Here is a 16,531-nt window from a genome sequence, read left to right as displayed (position 1 = left end):
CTATGGGCAGTATCTGTCCTGAAAGCCCACAGTTCCAGCCTCCTCTCCTCTTATCCAGACAATGGTCAAATGTCCAGGCTTAGACCTTTGCAAGCCATAGGTCAGATTGTGACCATTATCATCTAGGTACTGGTGGCTCACACCTGTAATCCTAGCTACTCAGAAAACTGAAATCTGAAGATCATGGTTCAAAGCCAGCCTGGGGAAGGAGAGTCCACAAGATCTTAAACTGCAATTAATTAGCAAAATTCAGAAGTAAATCTGTTTCTCAACTGGTAGAGCACCAGCCTTGAGTGAAAAAACTAAAATATAACACTCGGCCTTAAGTTCAAGCCTCAGTATCAGCGCGCGTGCGCACACACACACACACACACACACACACACACACGACAGTTCTGCTTAAATCATTCATTACAATGCCATAACAACCCAAAAAAAAATTTAATGGGCAAAGGATGTGAATAGACATTTCTCCAACAAATTTCCAAAAATGGCCAAGGCACAATGAATAGACATCACCAACTTATAGACACATATACCCACAATAGAGACATAGCTCAACGTCACTAAGCATTAAGGAAATGGGAATCAATGTTATAATGAAACACCATGTCACACCCATTACAATGGCTACTATCAAATTAAACGATTAAGTGAATAATATACCTTTTGATTCACTGATATTCATAATATATTTATATCTTGATTTAATTTATCCTCATTGGAGGATTAAAACTAACAAATAGAGTAAGGAAATCCCGCAAAGGAAAAATAATAGTAGAATTACCATATTACCCAACCACTCACTGGGTATGTACTCAAAAAAATAGAGAGCTAGAACTTGAAGGGTTATTTATACACACACGATCATAGTACCAAAATAGCCACAAGGCAGAAGCAGCCCACGTCTCCATAAACAGATGTATGGATAAGCAAACACACAATGCAAGGCTGTTTTAGCCTTAGGAAAGAAGGAAATTTGCACACATGCCACAATAGGAATGGTTCTTGAGAACATTATGCTGAGTAAAACAAGCCAGTCATAAGATCTCAAACACAAGCCACTCATATGAAGTGCCTAAAATAGTCAGTTTCTAGAGACAGAAAGAATGGGCACTGTTGAGGGACAGGGAGGAGAAATGGGGAGTTGTTAGTTATAGAGAGTTTCAATGTACCCAGATGAGAAAGTTCTGGAGATGGATAATGGGTATGGTTGTACCACTCAGCAATGTCAGTTCAATGATGAATGTCAAAATTGTTCACTTAAAATGGCTAAGATGGGCCAGGCGCTGGTGGCTCATGCCTGTAATCCTAGCTACTCAGGAGGCTGAGATCTGAGGATCTCGGTTCAAAGCCAGCCTGGGCAGGAGAGACCGTGAGACTCCTATCTCCAATAAACCACCAGAAAACCAGAAGTGGTGCTGTAGCTCAAGTGGTAGAGTGCACGCTTTGAGCTGAAGAGCTGAGGGACAGTGCCCAGGCCCAGAGTTCAAGTCCCACGACCGACCAAAAAAAATGGCTAAGATGGTACATTTATGTTATGTGCATTTTATTTCAATGAAATATGCATAGTACAAATGACATAAATGAAAGCAAACCCTTTGCTTGAGGGTCAGACTTCCCAGCAAGTCCTCAAAGATCACACAGCTCACCTCCCTACACACTGCATTCCCCAGCCTGATTCTATCTCCTAGCCCTCACCACCTCCTGCAACATCTACTATGCCTGATGGAATTCTATTATTATTGTTGTTGTTGTTGTTAAGTTTTTTAATTGTGAAAATACCATACAGAAGGGTTACATGAGCAAGGTAATGAGTACATTTCTTATCAAGCATTGTTGCCTCCTCCTTTGTTTCCCCTTCCCATCCCTGCCCTCCCATCTCCCCCCTCCCACCCCCGATGGAATTCTTGATGGGTAGGAAATTCACACCTGCACAAACCACAGTGAAACCATAAAAACTAAAGAAAAATCATAAAAAGCAGTTTAAGAAAAAAAGACCAAGTTTTATGAGTGGCAGCTGACTTCACAACACATATAGGAAGGCAGGTTAACAGTGGAATGATGTCTTCAACAAGCCAAAGAAAATTCTGAGATGAGAGTTTATAGTTTTTAAGTGCCTACATTTCAAAAACTCAAATGGAAGCAGGGCACTGATGGCTCGCTCCTGTAATCTTTGCTACTCAGGAGGCTGATCGCTGAGGGTGGAAGTTCCATACCAGCCCAGGCAGACAAGTCTGGACACTTATCTCCAATTAACTATCCCAAACTGGAAGTGGAGCTGTGGCTCAGAGTGGTAGAACCCTATGCTAGCCTTGAGCACAAGAACTCAGGGACAGTGCCAAAGCCCTGAGTTCAAGCCCCACAGCGGACAAAAAAAATCAGACACGAGGCAGGGCAAGATGGAGAATAGGAAGCATCTGCCATTTTCATTTCATAAAAGAGAAGAATGTAGTGATACAAGAGAGACTCGATTCTGAAGAGACAAAGAATGGGAGAGAATCAGAAACTATGAATGAGGTAATAGGGTGTCAGAAAACAACACTGAAACAAACCCAGAAAAGCAGTGAGGTACCCAGCTCCTAGACTGGAAGGAGGGAACTTTAGAGACTGTAATGCAAGGTGAAATACATGGTCCCACTGACAGACTGTGAACTCTACCTGAGGGAACAGCCTACATGGCCAACCCCCAATCCTGGGCTTTGTGAGGCCGTGACTCACTGCAGTGTGGGTAGCTAGCCTGAGTGAGGAAAGGAATTCTGTGGCTCTCCTTGCCTCAGAGCAAAGCAGTAATTCATCATCTTGAGAGAATGCCTATTTTTGGAGACAGTTACTCTAGATCCTGGGAGCTACAGACCCATCATGACTCAAAGAGTCACAGAACACTTTACCAATTTAAATATAAGAATTTTAGTCAGGCACTGGTGGCTCAGACCTGTCATCCTAGCTACTCAGGAAGCTGAGATCTGAGTTCCTAGTTCAAAGCTAGCCTGGGGCAGGAAAGTCCATGAGACTCTTATCTCCAATAAATCACCAGAAAACCAGAAGTGGAGCTGTGGCTCCAAGTACTAGAGCACTAGCCTTGAGCACAAAAGCTCAGGGAAAGTGCCCAGGCCTTGAATTCAAGCCCCATGTCACACACACACACACACACACACACACACACACGAATTACAGCTGACAGCTCACACCTGTAAATACTGTAGTGACTCAGGAGACTGAGATCTGAGGATGACAGTTTGAAGCCAGCCGAGATAGGAAATGCCATGAGACTCTTATCTCCAATTTATTACCCTCCCTCCCCCCAAAAAAAAGCTGGAAGTGGAGTTGTGGCTCAAGTGGTAGAGCACTAGCCTTGCGCATAAATGCTCAGAGACAGTGCCTAGACCCTGTGCTCAAGCCCCAGGACCAGCACCAAAAAAAGTTTATAAATACAATTCAGTCATAATAGAAGGCTGAAGAGAGGGAATCACATCCATCCCTGCCATGCAGAGAAATGCAAACATCAAGAATTCACAATGTTGGTATTGGAGGCATGGCTCAAGTGATAAAGCCCCAGCCAATGATTGAAAGCATCAAGTATCAAGATAGTTCAAATCCCAGTGTCAGACAAGAAAGAGAAAGAAAGAGAGAAAGAAAGAAAGGAAGGAAGGAAGGAAGGAAGGAAGGAAGGAAGGAAGGAAGGAAGGATGAAAGGAAAAAGTCAGTCCTGAAGTTCATATGGAAATACAAAAGATCCTGAGTAAAAAAAGTAATCTGAGCAAAAGAGTTCAAGATATAGAAGTACCATAACACTAGATCATAGTATAGGGGCCACAGTAATAATTTTAAAAAAGAAAGTTTCAGCAGGGCACAGGTGGTTCACACCTGTAATCCTAGCTACTCAGGAGGCTGAGATCTGAGGACTGTGATTCAAAACGCCAGCCTGGGCAAGAAAGTCTGTGAGACTCTATCCTGTTAACCACCAGAAAACTGGTAAAGCGCTAGCCATGAGCTGAAGAGCTCAGAGACAGCATCCAGGCCCAGAGTTCAAGACCCCGACCGAAAAAAAAAAAATTTGGAACTGCCACAAAAATAGACATGAAACCAATGGAGAAGAATAAAGGATCCAGGTATAAAACCATAGAGCTACATTCATTTAATTTTTTTTCCAAATCAGCCAAAAACATGCATCGAAGATAGCCTCTTCCATAAATGGTGCTGAAGAAAACTGCAGAAGGCTGAAACTTTGAAAACTTACTTTAAAACTCAGTCTTTCAAAGTTTCAGGTTTTACTAGGAAACAGGAGGAGGAGGAGGAGGAGGGGAAGAGGGAGGGGGAGGGGGAGGAGGAGGAGGAGGAAGAAGAAAGAAGAAGAAGAAGAAGAAGAAAAAGAAAAAGAGCTTAAATCCCCTCTTTCCCACGGACTATCCACTTTGCAACTTTGTTTCCCCTGAGGAACTCTCTTTCTCTGGCAACTCTGCTCTTCTTTGTTATGGTTGTTTTCAGAACTGGGGATGGAGCTCGGGGTCTGGCTAAGCCAGCGCTCTACCACAGCCCCAAGCTTCTGCTGTTAACCTGTCTGTTTCACCAGTGCAAACTAGACTTTAAACTCCGCTAGTCCGGCTTTCCCTGTGCCCAAAAGCCTGCAATGGTGCCCGACGTGGGAGAGGTCGGCAGACCACTCGGTGGGGCACAGGTGGGGTGAGGCTCTGGGTCCGGGCTTCTCCCGCGGGTTCTCGGGAGACTCGGTTACTATGGAAACGAGGAGGGGCGGGGCCGGGCGGGAAGAGCCCACGCCTGAAGCCCCGCCCCCAGGTACCGGCTGGAGTCTTGATCAGGCAGGGACCTCGGCAGCCCCGCTGGAAGGACCAGAGGCCGCGGACCGCTGCCGCCACCAGGAGGCGACAGAGCCCGCTGGGTGTCCCCGCCGGAGCCGCGCGAGGTCGCCCGCCGCCCGAGGCTGGCTCCCTTTCCTGGACCGACAGCCACAGCTGCCCCGCCCTCAGGTCTGGCCACGCCCCCACGCTGGGATCCTTCAGTGTCGTAGGAACCGCAGGCCCAGGGTTGAAGGACCTCAGGGACTGGAGCCAGGGCTGAAGATCGAGTCGTTATCCAAGCCAAACAAGCAGGAGCCGGGGCGTGTGCTGGCCGGGGCGGAGGTGGGAGCAGACGGGAAGTTCTGCTTCTGGCCTCCCAGGGCTGCAGGAAGGAGGAGGGGCTTGGGGCCCGCCAGAGAATGTGGCCACAGCTATTTTTACCAGCAGGGCAACCGGATCAGATGAGTCTTTTAAACCTCTCGCTCCTGGATGAACGTGGGTCAGAAACAGAAGCAAAAGTGAAATGCATGCAACTGGGGACAGCCCAGAGGTGGCGAGGACGGTGAAGAGAGGCACCAAGGTATTCCGGAGTTGGGGTTACAGAGACAAAGAGAGATAGGTTCATTGCACAAGAGGGTAGGAACACAGACGACTCCCTCCCGCCCTCCTCTCCCCCCCCCCCAGTCCCCTAGGGTTCTGATTGGTCTGCTTCGGAGCAGAGCTGATAACCAGAGCAGGATGGAGTAGTTCCAACAGACAGCATGTGGCCATTGACCCTTAGACACTTGTGAGATTAGATGCTACCTTATCCAATTTCATACTAAACCAGAGGAACTGCTTACCAGGAGCTTTCCAGTGAGATTGTCAATAACAGATGACAAAAAAAAAAAAAAAACCTGGTGAGATTTGGCCCTGGTTAGGCTGGGGCTGGGCCTAGAGAAAAGGTCTCAGCCAGCTTCAGGCCTGGGGACTGTCCTTAAATAGGACAGGAATGTAAAGGCTGTGGCAATGAGATTGTCAATGAGATTGGCAATGGCAGATCATGGCTGGCTTGCCTGTCCTGGAGAAGCCACCCCTGCCCTCTGCTGTTCTCTGTGCCTTGTGGTTCTGAGATTCTTAGCAGTCCAGAGCGACCTGCTGGATTTGTCATCTCAACTCCGTCTCCTGCTACCTCTACCTGCATAGATATTTTACAGATGTTTCCTCATCCAAAAAATGATATCTATGTCATCTGATTGTGAAGCACTGATCATATTCTAAAGGATTTAATAAATTATTTGATTTGGGCTAGTAGAGTGGCTTGAGTAGTAGAGTGCTGGTCTAACCAATGCTTACTGAGTTCAAACCCCAGTTCCACAGGGAAAATTTGTTTTAATTATTTGACTAGGTGAAGTGCAAGCCTCTGGGACAAGTGAGTCCTTTGGACCACCTCCAACTGCAGCTACAGATTCTCTAATAAACTAGTTTATTAGCATCTGGTCATTGTAAAGGGGGGATGATGGTGTTTCATTGTGACATTTCCACACATGATTACAGTGAATCAACTTCACCTTCTCTTATGACTTACCCTCTTCCCTTCTTAAAACAATTTTAATAGATTTCATTGTTCTGTTTTCCTACATGTAAATAAACTACTTTGACCATATTCATCCCCATTCACCCTTGCTGTTAGTCTCTCACCTCTCCACTGGTATCTACCCCTCAACAGAAATTTAATAAACTGCCTTTTAAAGTAACACTTTTGCAGGGGGGAATAATGAAAGAGGTGACATTGATCAAGATGCATTGTACTCATAAACTGACATTGAACTGAAACACCTTTGTACAACTAAAGATAATAAAGTAGTGATAGATGCCGGGCGCTGGTGGCTCATGCCTATAATCCTAGCTACTGAGGAGGCTGAGATATGAAGATCACGGTTCAAAGCCAGCCTGGGCAGAAAAGTCCATGAGACTCTTATCTCCAATTAACCACTAGAAAACCGGAAGTGGTGCTGTTCTTCAAGCAGTAGAGCACTCGCCTTGAGCTGAAGAGCGCAGGGATAGCACCCAACCCAAAGTACAAGCCCCATGACCAGCAACAACAACAACAAAAATAGTGATAGATGTCAATGATTCACACCTGTAATCTACTCAGGAGACTGAGAGTTGAGGATCATAGTTCAAAGCCAGCCTAGGCACAAAAATCCATGAGCCTCTGATCTCTAATTAACCACCAAAAAGCCAAAAGTGGTGCTGTGGCTTAAGTTGTAGAGTACTAATCTTGAGCAAAAACAGCTCAAGGACAGTACTCAGGTCCTGAGTTCAGCACCCCAGGACTGGCACGCACGTACACGCACACACACACACACACACACTTTTTGTTATGTATTGTATTTATCCAGTAAGATGCACAGCAATGTTGCACTTACATTTGCAGCACTGGTTGGGAGATGAAACAAGGATGTGCAAAGAAGAGCAGAGGAAAGGCAGAGGGGCAGTGGTAGGGTAGAGACAGCACTACCTCTATGCAAGACATCAAAGGGTCTTAGTGTGATCAGGACAAAAAAGAAAAGTACCAGGAGAAAGCTCATAGGCACAAGCCAGAGGCGGCATGCTTTCTCTGAGGCTTTCTCTAATGCTGGTAGGTTAAGGGATGATTTCCAGACAGTCAGAAACACAACTTAGAAGAACACTGAATTGCACAGTGATAAAGTTTCTTCCTCTGCTTTTCAACTCTTCTGATTCCTTCATTGCATTAGCTCCTGCAGAGCTAATATACTGATAAGAATTTTGTGGGAAAGCTATGTACATATAAGATGATGTTAAGAGAAATGAACCCCTAGATAGGGACACATGTGGTTTTTTCTTTCTTGCTATTGTTTTTAATGTACTTGTAATGTGTGATTTTTTGTTTCTTTCGTATATTCTTCCCCCTGTTTTCACTATATTTGATTCCAGTGTCCTGTATCTTGTATATACATTTTTATAATTTGGAGGGGAAGGAATATAACAAAATGCTTAAATAAGGATACAGGTTGGCCAATTGTAACGAGATGTACAAGACACTATGTTGAAAATGAACTTTACAATACAGGGGGTGGCATTTTGTTATATCACTGCTAAATGACTCCATGTTCTTGGCCATATATATGGTAGATATATGCACACAACAGAGGGAAGCCAGGAGGAGGAACAGAATAAGTGGGAACAGCCCACACTAAGCAAAAGAAAAGAAATGTAAACTTCACCTGATGTGGAAAAAATAACTTGTATTGTCAAAGCTCAGAGAATTCACAAACTGTATAGACCATGATAATGACAATTTGCCTTGTGACGGTTAAAATGTGTTTGTGACTCTAAGTATCATTATTCCACAATACTGCGAAAAATGTGAAGTTTATGTAATCACCTAATCTCAATTAAAAGAAAAAAAGTGAGAGAAGGGATGGGTTAGGAGAGATGGGTGACAATGTTGTCAGATACTTTGTACTCATATACTGTTTTGTAGAATAAGAACATATTTGTACAACTACTTAAAGATAATTAAAAGAAAGAAAAAAACAATTCAGGGGAGGGAGGAGTTGTGGAGGTGGGATGGAAGGGATAGTAGGGGAAAAACAAAGGAAGAAGTAACAATGCTCGATAGGAAATGTACTCATTACCCTACTCATGTAACTGTAACCCCTCTGCACAGTATTTTTACAAATATGTGTGTGTGTGTGTAGAGAGAGAGAAAGAGAGAGAGAGAGAATTTTGTGGGGACTGTAGAGGTGGTTCAGTGGTAGAGCGCTTGCCTTGCATGCATGAGGCCCTGGGTTTGATTCCTCAGCCCCACATAAGCAGAAAAAGCCAGAAGTAGTGCTGTGGCTCAAGTGGTAGAGTGCTAGCCTTGAGCTAAAGGATAGCACCCAGGCCCAGAGTTCAAGCCCCATGACCGACCCCAAAAAAAAGGAATTTTGTGGGTTTATGCCAGTATTGGGATTTGAACTCAGGGCCAGGGTTCTCTCCATGAGCATTTTTGCTCAAAGCTGGCATTCTAGCACTTGAGCCCCAGCTGTTTGGTGATTAATTGGATATAAACGTCACACAGCCTTTCCAATTTGGGCTGGCTTCAAACCACAATCCTCAGATCTCAGCTGTGTAGTTTGGATTACAAGCATAAGCCACCAGAGGCTGTTATAAAACTTTTAAACATGCAAGAACGCAAAAATAACCATTCAGCAAAAAATAGCCCAGGACATTCTCCCCACCCCACCCCTCAGTGGCACTAGAGTTTGAACTATGGCCCTGGCACTTCCTAGGCAGGTATTCTACTGCTTGAGCCATGCCTCCTTGTGCTCTTTTTTTTTATCAGTCATGGGGCTTGAACTCTGGGCCTGGGTACTGTCCCTGAGCTCCTCAGTTTAAGATGAGCACTCTACCACTGGAGCCACAGTGCCACTTTTCTGAGTAGTTTGTGGAAGATAAGCATCTCACAGACTTTCCTGCTCAGGCTGGCTTTGAATCACGATTCCCAGATCTCAGCCTCCTGAGTAGCTAGGATTACAGGCATGAGCCACCAGTGCCTGGATTGTGCTCGTTATTTTTTAGATGGTGTTTTGATCCTGTACAGCTTGGCACCTGGACCTCGAGTCACTACTTTAGGCTTCCCTTCACTGGACAGGCCCATGACACCATGACCCGCTTCTTCCTCTGAAGTGGAGTTTTCTTCCCAGGCTGGCCTGGAATTGTGATTTTCCCAATCTCAGCCTCCCAAATGGTTGGGATTACAGGCAGGAACCACAGGCATCCAGCAACCAAGACATTTTGCTGTCAAGCTGGCTCTTTCTCTGTGTAATAGATATAAATCATTGCACAGGTAACTGAGGCCCTGCCTGCTTGCCTGCTCTCTCCCAGCCTCAGCCGCCCTGCTGCTGATGTGCAGTATCAGTTATTGAGTTAAGTTCTTTACTGCAAGGTCTAATTAACTTTCCTACACTTTGATAGATGTATATTACAGTTTCTGTGTGCTTTCACTTTGTATAAATTATTATCCTGTGCATATCAGGTTACAACTTGCTTTTACTTGCATCATGGATTTGCTGTTTAGAGGCCTTAGCAGATGGCTGCTTTTTGCTTTTTTTTTTTTTTTTGTCAGTTATAGAGCTTGAACTCTGGGCCTGGACACTATCCCTGAATTCATACATTCACGGCTAGTGCTCTACTACTTGGAGCCACAGCTCCACTTCCAGTTTTCGGGTGGTTTATGGAAGATAATAATCTCATGGACTTTCCTTCTGGAGCTGGAAAGTGATCCTCAGCCTACTGAGTAGGTAGGATTCTAGGCATAAACCACCAGCACCTAGCTAGCAACTGGAATTCTTGGTCCCTAGCTTTGCTGCACTCAGGTATTCTATGATCCCATCCTTTCTTAGTTCACTCACTCTTTTTCCCCCTCACCAGGTGAAATCAGCCTGTTTCCACTTTGCTAGGATGAGTAATGGACAGTCACACAGTGACGATCTCTACATTTGAGCCCTTATGAATCCCTGAGATTTCCCTGGAGCAGACAAATGCCTCTATCACAAGGCAAATAAACATTTAAGTTATCAAATTGCTCCTTTATAGTAGACTGGTGCATTTTCCCATGAGTAGAATATACAATGGAATTTCTTCCACAGACTCATCAGCTTGGTGATGTTCCAAGTTGTGGGTATATAAAAGTACATATCTCAGCCAGACACCAGTGGCTCACTCCGGTAACCCTAGCTACTCAGGAGGCTGAGATCTGAGGATTGAGATTCAAAGCCAGCCCAGGAGCCCAGGCAGGAAAGTCCATGAGACTTTTATTTCCAATAAGACACCAGAAAACCAGAAGTAGCACTATGGCTCAAGTGGTAGAGCACTTGCCTTGAGTTGAGGAGCTGAGGGACAGTGGCCAGGCCCAGAGTTCAAGCCCCATGACTGACCCAAAGAAAGTACATATCTTGATGCTAATCACTGGTGGCTCACACCTATAATCCTAGCTCCTCGGGAGGCTGAGATCTGAGGATTGCAGTTTGAACCCAGTCTGGGAAAGAAAGTCTATGAGAATCTTACCTCCAATAAACTACTCAGAAAAAGCCAGAAATGGTGCTGTGGCTCAAGTGGTAGAGAACTAGCCTTGAAAAAGAAAAAAGCTCAGGGATAAAGCTCATGTCCTGGACTGGCACAACAACAAAAAGGTACATGTCTCTTTTTTTTAACTGAGTCTCTAGCTCAGGCTGGCCCCAAACTAGTAACGTTCCTGCCTCCTCCTACCAAGTGAAGGAATTACAGTCATGCATCACTAAGGTAGTGATGTATTTTTTAATGAGTACTTCCTTATTATTAGTGAGTTTGAGCTTCATAGACAGTTGCAGTTTCTCTTTGCTCAAAGGGTTGCTTATTATTTTACTCTTTTGTAAGACTTTGTTATAAATCTGAATGTTAATAAGTGATTATATACATTCTAAATTTCCTCTCCTACCCTCTATCTTATCATTGCTGTTTATTTACTTTTTGTTCCTAATATATTTGAAATTCTCCTTTTACCCATTTTGCTTTCTGCATTTGGTTCTCCACTGTGACATTATAATGCAACTTCCCACATTTTTCTATTAAATATGGCACAATTTGGCTTTCCATCTGGAAATTAATCTTTAAATCCATCTGAAGGTTTCCTTAAAGTCACTGCTTTAGCTGCAAGCTAAAAGTTTTGATTTCTAGTGTTTTCACTAAAGTTTGGTTTCAGTGTTTTTCTAATACCCATATGGTCTCTTTTCTTAAATCATATTCTTTAGAAATATGTTTTTAATTTAAAAATTAGAAGGTTTTCACCATTTTTTTATTTTTAGTGTTTGAGGTTTTTTTATTTTGTTGTTTCTTTTTTTATTTTGTTGTTTCACTGTGTGTGTGTGTGTGTGTGTGTGTGTGTGTGTGTGTGTGTGTGTGTGTGTGTGTGTGTGTGTGTGTCCTTGAACTCAGGACCTGACTACTGTCCTTGAGCTTCTTTTGCTCAAGGTTAGTAGTGCTCTATCACTAGAGCCACAGATCCACTTCCAACTTTCTTTGGATTAGTTTATTGGAGATAAAGAATATCATGGACTTTCCTGCCTGGGATGGCTTAGAACCACAATCCTCAGATCTCAGCCTTCTGAGTAGTTAGGATTACAGGTGTGAGCCACCAGCGCCTGATTCTATTTTTTTTTCTATGACATAATTCTGTTAGTTCCAGAAGTTCATTTTTCCTTAGTTTGACTGGGGAGGGAGGGTTGGGGGGTTGTTTGTTTCATGGCTTTTTGGTTTGGGTTTTTTTTTCTTTGTTTTCTTGCTTACTTGCTTTTTGTTTTCTTGCAGTGCTGGGGATTAAACACAAGGACTTGAGAATGTTAGACAAGTGCTCTACCTCTGAGCTACATCCTGTCCCCATTTATTCTGGATTGCATTCTAATTATTTTATTCTTCATACTCTCCTATTCTCTTTTGAACTGTATTTTTTTTTGTCTTTTCTTTTTTGGTACTGGGGATCGAACCCAGGACGTTGCGCTTGTTAGGCAAGCGCTTTGCCACTGAGTTACATCCCAGCCCTCTCCTATTCTCTTAATCAATGTCATCTAAAGATATTTAGCTTAACCACTTAAACTTATGTCATGACTCTGTGTGTGTGTGTGTGTGTGTACTGGTTCTGGAGTTTGAACTCAAGGCCTAAGTGCTGTCCCTGAACTTTATTGCTCAAGATTAGTGCTCAACTACTTGAGCCACAGCTTCACTCCTCAGGTTTTTGTGTATGTGTATGTGTGTTCTGGGTTATTTTTTTTTTAGTTGTTTATTGGATAAAAGGGTCTAACAAACTTTGCTACCCAGGCTGGCTTTGAAGCATAATCCTGAGATCTCAGCCAACTGAATTGCTAGAATTACAGATGTAAGCTATTGATGCTCAGCTTTCATGACTTCAAGATCATTCTGCTTTCTAAAGTTATGGGAGGGCTGGGATATAACTCAGTGGCAAAACACTTGCCTAGCAAGTGCAACATCCTGGGTTTGATCCCCAGTACCAAAAAAGAAAAAGCAAAATACAGCTTAAAAAAAAAAAAAGAATAGGGGCTGGGAATGTGGCTTAGCAGTAGAGTGCTTACCAAGCATGCATGAAGCCCTGGGTTCCATTCCTCAGTACCACATAAATGGAAAGGAAAAAAAAAGCCAGAAGTGTGCTGTGGTTCAAGTGGTAGAATGCTAGTCTTAAGCAAAGAAGCTCAGGGACAGTGGCCAGGCCTTGAGTTCAAGCCCCAGGACTGGCCAAAAAATAATTAAGTTGTAGGGAATATCCTTTTCCTGCTTATGTTACCTGCTGACTCATTCAGGGTAGGTATTTCTGGACCTACTTGCTAGTAATCAGTTCTCTTTTAAATTTTTTAATTAATTAATTAATTTTTATTGTCAAAATACCATACAGAGGGGTTACAATTACATGGGCAAGGTAATAAGTGCATTTCTTATCAAGCAAAAAATATTGAACACTTCACAAATTTGCGTAGGGGCCATGCTAATCTTCTCTGTATCGTTTCAATTTTAGTATATGTACTGCTGAAGTGAGCACTGTAATGGGTTCTTGTTGATTTTGAAGTTCAGCTGTGTGTTTTTCATGCTAAAGAAATCTGTATGATAGGCTAGACTATAGCACACTGTAGTCCTGGGTCTAGAAAACTAAATGAATACAAAAACCAAAAAGAAAGCATAAGGTAGGAGACTTCATTGTAAGCAGCAGAAATGAGCCATCCCAGGTAACATAATGAGATGCCATGTTTAAAACAAAAAACTGAATGTGATGGCACATGACTGTAACTCAGGTACCCAAGAGCTAGGGAGATAGAGCCCAGACAAAAGTGAGACTCATGGTCACACGCTGGTGACTTGTGCCTGTACTCCTAGCTATTTAGGATGCTGGTTCAAAGCCAGTCCAGGCAAAAAAATAAATAAATAAAGTCCATGAGACCATTATCTCCAATGAACTAGCAAAAAATCCAGAAATGGAGCTGTGGCTCAAATGGTAGAATGACAGCCTTGAGTGGAAAAATGGAAGCTAGAGGCTCTGAGTTCAGGCGTCAGTGACAGCATACACACACACACACAATGTTAGCAAGACCCTATCTCAAAACAGCACTATGTAGTGGTCATGTTTGTAGTCTCAGCTACTCAACAGGTTCGTGAAGGAGGATCTCAGTTCAAGGCCAGCCTCCAGTAAAGTTAGCAGGAAATGTTATCTGAAAACAAGAACTAAAAGAAAAGTGATTGGGCGGGACACCCGTGGCTCACGCCTGTAATCCTAGCCACTCAGGAGGCTGAGATCTGAGGATTGCAGTTCACAGCCAGCCGAAGAAACTCTTATCTCCGATAAACCATCAGAAAACCGGAAGTGGTGTTGTAGCTCAAGTGGTAGAGCGCTAGCCTTGAGCTGTAGAGCTGAGAGACAGTGCTCAGGCCCAGAGCTCAAGCCCCACAACCAGCCAAAAAAAAAAAAAAAGGACTGGGATTGGAGGGTTAGCTTAAGTGGTAGAACATTTGGGAGTCCACAATTAAGAAAGAAATCGCTTCCTATTTCCACTGTGTGTTATTTTCATTTCCAATAAGAAAAAGGTACTGAATTTCCTCAAATGCATTTTTCAGGCCTTCTTGAGATCATCCTATAAAATTTCTGAAATATCATGTCCTTCAATTCCCCCACAGCACAAAGATTTCAATTATCACCTTAATTAAAATAAAATAGCCCCACTCTCCTTTCTGTCTCATTTTTCTCCAATACAGTTTTTACTACCAACACTAATGAAAACTCAAGACGTTCCACTATTGTAACTTGAGTGGCAAAAAAAAAAAAAAAATCCCTGCTATTTTATTTAGGATCCTTTCACAAGAAAATTCAACCCTAGTTTTCTCTGGGGAAGGATTTCTTTGTTCCTAGCTCTTCTGTTATAAGCCCTGTAGTAGGAGTAGGAGGTGAAGCCCATGTTCCAGACTGGCAAAAATGTATCTCCAGGACCTAGAATTTTGTCTATGAATGGTTGTAGCCCCACCCTCCTACCCAACTGTTACAAAGGAATTAGGGAATGCTTAGGATCCCTCACAAGACACAAGTCTTTCTCCTCTCTCCTCCATGCAGCGCAATTATTCTCCACAGAGTGTCCCTGTATGTAGTTATTTGACTTGAAGTCTGGAACCACAGCAAAGGTTGGTTGGTCGGATGGTTGGTTGGTTGGTTGGTTTCAGTACTGAGATCTGAAATCAGTTCCTCAAAATTGCTTGGTGGTGCTATACCATTCAAACCATGCCCCCAGCCCTGTTTGCTTGATTTCAGTTGGTTTTGTTGTTAGTTTTGGCTTTGGTTTGGGGGTTTTTGTTGTTGTTGTTATTGTCTGTCATGGGGCTTGAAATCGGCCTACGGGCTATCCCTGAGCTCTTCAGCTGAAGGCAAGCTCTCTACCACTTGAGCCACAGTGCCACTTCTAGTTTTCTGGTGGTTTATTGGAGATGAGAATCTCATGGACTTTGCTGCCTGAGGTGGCTTTGAACTGTGATCCTTAGATCTCAGCCTCCTGAGTAGCTAGGATTACAGGTGAGAGCCACTGGCACCCGGCTTGATTTTGTTTTTTCAGATAGGGTCTGTTGAGATGCAGTCTTGCTCATCTTTAATACTAGTTTATCTATGAACCATTGTCCTCCCAACATCTGCATCCTAACTAGGTAGAATTACAGATGGAAATTACCATGCCTGAACTACACTTATTACTTGTCTCCTTGCTGATCTAGATGAGAGAAGGAAAGAGGTGATCTCATTCCTGCATCATAAGACTAGAAAACTTAGGGCTGGAGGTGTGCTCAGTTGGTAGAGCACTAGCCAAATGAGCAAAAGCATCAGGTACCAACTTCAAGTCCTGGTCTCAGACTTAAGGAGAGAGAGAAGGGGACAGGGGGGAAGGAAGGAAGGAAGGAAGGAAGGGAGGGAGGGAGAGAGGGAGGGAGGGAAGGAGGGAAGGAGGGAGGGAAAGAGAAACAGAGACAGAGACAGAGACAGAGACAGAGAGGAAGGGAGGGAGGGAGGAAGGAAGGTAGAAAGACTATAAGACTTCATACATATGTAGGAGCCTGCCTGCTTCTTTTCCATGGGACCTCCACTCCAGTATGGTGGCAGTGGATCTCTGCAGGGGTTTCTGTTTGTTTCTGTGAAGTGACACAGAAATCCCATCACACCTGACAAAGCTCCGTTTAAACCCTCCCCCCCCAAAAAAAAAACCAAACCAAACAAAAACAAAAACATGGGCCAGATGCCCATGGCTCACATCTGTCATCCTAGCTATTCAGGAGACTGAGATCTTGAGGGTCACTGTTCAAAGCCACCGCAGGCTATCTGCATTAAAACTACCAAAAAGCCAGAAGTGTAACTGTAGCTCAAGTGGTAGAACGCTAGCCTTGAGCACAAAAGCTCAGGAACAGCGCCCAGGCCAAGTTCAAGCCTCAGAACGCATGAAAAGAGGGGGGAGAGATTCACAAGACATCAACAAAATGAGCAAGACTGGCCTGTAACACCTTGAGAGGTACATCTGGGTAATAATAATAATAGGAGGTGGAAGGAGAAGGAAGGACGAGGAGGAAGGACATGGAGAAAGGAGGAGGAGGAGAAAGGGGGAGGGATGGAGGAGGAAGAGGAGGAGGAGGAGAAAGGGGGAGGGGTGGAGGAGGAAGAGGAGGAGGAGGAGGAG

This window comes from Dipodomys ordii, unplaced genomic scaffold (genome assembly GCF_000151885.1).
Source record: "Dipodomys ordii isolate 6190 unplaced genomic scaffold, Dord_2.0 Scaffold148, whole genome shotgun sequence".
In the NCBI taxonomy this organism is placed as follows: Eukaryota; Metazoa; Chordata; class Mammalia; order Rodentia; family Heteromyidae; genus Dipodomys; species Dipodomys ordii.
Note: the sequence above shows the minus strand (reverse complement) of the source record.